Genomic DNA, 3,663 nt, shown 5'->3' with positions numbered 1-3,663 from the left:
TGTACCCTACAACTTAAAGTATAATAATAATAAATAAATTTTAAAAAAAAAGAAAATACTCATGAATGAAAAATGTCTTAGAAAAAATAGCTACTTTCATGCAATTATGTACAGTCTCACTGTATAAATTTCAAGGCAAGGTTTGTTTCCTGTAAAACAGATCATTGTTCTATGAGAGAATGTTCTTTACTTAGTGCTTTTCTTTTCTCCTCCTGCGTTACGTTATTTTGCTCTAGTCTTTATTTTTGTGTGCAAATGACATGCCAGTTAAAATGAAAACTGTCTCACATGTAGAAAAAGAAAGTTTGGATTTTAAAAACCAATAACTCATAAAATCCTTACTAAATGACACCATCTGATTCAAGTAAAAAATGACTTAAACACTAGTAATAAAAGAAGACAAAACACATTTCCTGAAGAATACAAAGATAAATGTCTGCTGAGTGTTTTAGTTCAGATGTATCAGAATGCTGCTGTATGTTTTATGAGGAATTTGAGGGGAAGATTTCATAGCAGAAGGTATGTGGACTGTATTGACTTAAGTGGTGACCCAACTGGACTGTGAAACTGTGGGATGTCTATGGACTCGAGCTGCTTGTGAAAGAGGAACTCCCCACTGTTGTTCAGAAATCCTTCCTCATGTCCTTTCTCCCCAAGCCTCCCATCTTCTACTGGCTCAGTTTCTAGCATTTCAGTATCTTCTTTCCTGCTAGAGAACTTGTCCAAGTAACTAGTGTGTTTTCCTTCTCAAGTTGTTCATCCTTCCTTACCTCACACAACTGATTGATGAGATAACAGTCCTCCCCACCACTCACAAACTGGCTGTCCCAAGAAGAGTGGTACAAGGCTTCTAATTGAGCCAGATTTGCCATTCCTTTTTCCTGTTTTTCTCAGCTTACTGACTTTGATATCAAACTTTTCAATTCTAGTTGGGACACTGAGCTCTTCAAGTCATTTAATTTATCAATAACATCAGCAGGCTCATCTTGGGAACTAAGTTGAATAGTTCCTGCAATAAAGGAATCAAATTCAAATCCCTGATTCTTTTCCCTTTCTTTTCCAGCCATTTGCTGTGATGCTTCCTCTAGTGCTATCTGGGCTTTAACCAATGCATTCCTTTCACATTTTGATTTGCCTTTCTTATCAGATTTTTCTTTGCTTTGTGCTTTCCAACTGGAAAGATCTATAATAAGCTTGGGTTCATAGTAATGGTTAACTTCACTCTCTCTCCAAACTAAGTTATCTAAATATGATGATGAGCTCGTTTTGTAGTTACAAGTATGGCTACACTCCAGATAACAATATTTGTTTTCATGATGATATGAGTATTGCCAACAAGCCTCAGTAGAGTAATTGGTATCAAAAGCAGGATCCTCCAGATACTTTTCCCGATCTCCCTCCAAATATTTTCAGGGATCAACTTGTACTTCTTCTTCATCAGTGACATCGGGAAGAGCTCTTGGATCAAGCTGAACTTCATCAATATCAAAGTTGTTATGTATAGGCCAATCATGCTCTGAAAACTGACAATCATGGTACCTTTCCCAGTTATAAATGTGACTGTGAGTTTCATCCAGAAGCAAAATATCATTAACTTCATCTTCAATATGAAAAGGATGGCTTGAAGTGGGCTCATCCATTGGAAAAGAATATATGCTCATGTAAGGATGGGAGAGCGCTTCTTCTGCTGTTAACCGATCCATGGGGCTAAATATCAAAATTTGTTCCAGGAAATCCAGTGCTTCTCGACTGATTCCTGGAAGCAGCTGAGTTAAAGGTTTGTGTGACTCAGTCATGTCATTTCTAATGTAAACTGGAATTATGTTGAGAAGCTCCTGATGATCTTCCTCATGTACAACAGGAATAGATTTTAAAATCAGCTGCATCTGTTCAAGTTCGTGTGCACCTGCAAAAAGGTTTTACCAGTCAGCATTTCAGCAAAGAATGCAGCCTGCAGCCCACATATCAATGGCTTTAGTGTAATTGTTAGGAGAAAGTAAAAGACGTGGAGATCTGTACCAATTAGTAACCAATCCTTCAGAAAGATGACCCTTTTGGGAATAATGAGGATCCATGATCCGTGCAAGACCAAAGTCACCTATCTTCAGCACCAAGTCTTCAGTATTGATGAAAAGATTAGCTGGTTTGAGATCTCTGTGCAGTACATTTGCAGAGTGAATATACTTGAGCCCCTGTAGCAGCTGATACAAGAACAGCCTGGCATGCTCTTCCAGTACAGGGCCCTGCTCCAGCACATTAGCCAAGTCTCCATGTACTCCTGAGCAATGTAAACACTGTTCAGTTCCATAAGAGAGCCCATATCATCTGTTTATTGGCTTCTACTGGGACCAAGAATTTCAAACACTTTCACAGTGTTACTATGGTCAAGTCTTCTAATAATTTTGATTTCACGTAGAGCATGTTTGATACTCTAGGGATCAGTAAGGGCAGTTTTCTTGATGGCTACTCTTCTGTCACAGGCATTGTCTACAGCAGAAGAAACTAAGCCATTGCCTTCACAACCAATGGTTTTAAGTCCATATACCTAGAACCCAGATCAAAACCATGAATGTTCATGAGACTTTCAAATTTCTCTGTCATTTTGAAACCCTTACTATTGCCTTTTCCCTTCGAATTGAACTTGTGTAAACAAGGAAGAAAACTGGCATCAAAAGGAAAGATCTTTCAAAAAGTGAGAAGAAAAATAATTATGCTTCCACAGCAAGATGGTTTCTTGATGTTCATTGCATATGCCAGACAGGCCTGTTGAGTCCCCCTTAGATTTAAAGCTCAAAAAGCTCTACTCATATTGAGAATTAAAAAGATTGCAGTACTCATAGCTCAAGAAAGCGGCAGAAACTCTGCAGACATTTAAAGAAGACAAGAAACTCAAACGGAATGAAATGACATACTGTACACTCAAATTACCATGCTAAACGATTTAACATTTAACAAAAATGTAAATAAATATGCACACAACAGGCTTCTATGAACATTCTCCTCACAGTGAAGATACATTCAGTGTTGGATTGGTCCTGAGCAGCATCATTCTAAGGTGCTGATAAGCACTATTTCTGTTTTGCTTCTTTTCTTCCTTTGTTGCTGTATATTTATTTCAACAGGAAGCTGTGGCAGCTGTTGGTTAACAGAAGATGTCTTTTGTTCGTGATCAGGTGGCTCCAGCTCACCACAATCACAATCAAAGCTCCCATCCATCTTACTCTGATACAACGAGACTTCTCTGACTCTTCGAGAGAGTGTGGGGCTTGCGGAGTGCCCCCAGTGTCGCCTCAGGTCTCCGGCTGTGCTGGCGGCAGAGGTGTCTCCGAGGCTCTCGCTTTGCCACAGTCACCGCCATGTAACCCCGACCCGCAAGAGAGGGCGAAGACAAATGTCTTCTTTTGAGAAGTGTCTCTTCATATCCTTTGCCCACTTTTGATGGGGTTGTTTGTTTTCTTCTTGTAAATTTGTTGAAGTTCTCTGTAGATTCTGGATATTAGCCTTTTGTCAGATGGGTAGATTGCAAAAATTTTCTCCCATTCAGTAGAATGCCTGTTTACTCTGATGCTAGTTTCTTTTGCTGTGCAGAAGCTCTTTAGTTTAATTAGATCCCATTTGTCAATTTTGGCTTTTGTTGCCATTGCTTTTGGTGTTTTAGTCATG

At 39.0% G+C, this 3,663-nt stretch overlaps 1 protein-coding gene and 1 pseudogene across 4 annotated transcripts in view; one reads left to right on the top strand and one right to left on the bottom strand.

Annotated features, from left to right (window-relative positions):
* The window catches only part of LOC105547245, an 8,886-nt pseudogene extending 6,285 nt beyond the window's left edge, over positions 1-2,601 (bottom strand). The window contains exon 1 of the transcript XR_001007197.1: positions 60-2,601. The product of XR_001007197.1 is annotated as a mitogen-activated protein kinase 6 pseudogene (transcript). The remainder of the gene's footprint in view (positions 1-59) is intronic.
* PTPN13 (protein tyrosine phosphatase, non-receptor type 13 (APO-1/CD95 (Fas)-associated phosphatase)) overlaps positions 1-3,663 on the top strand; it is a 115,016-nt gene that overhangs the window by 16,338 nt on the left and 95,015 nt on the right. The window lies entirely within an intron of this gene.

Source organism: Mandrillus leucophaeus, unplaced genomic scaffold, assembly GCF_000951045.1.
Source record: "Mandrillus leucophaeus isolate KB7577 unplaced genomic scaffold, Mleu.le_1.0 Scaffold381, whole genome shotgun sequence".
Classification (NCBI taxonomy): domain Eukaryota; kingdom Metazoa; phylum Chordata; class Mammalia; order Primates; family Cercopithecidae; genus Mandrillus; species Mandrillus leucophaeus.
This window is presented reverse-complemented; position numbering and strand designations above follow the sequence as displayed.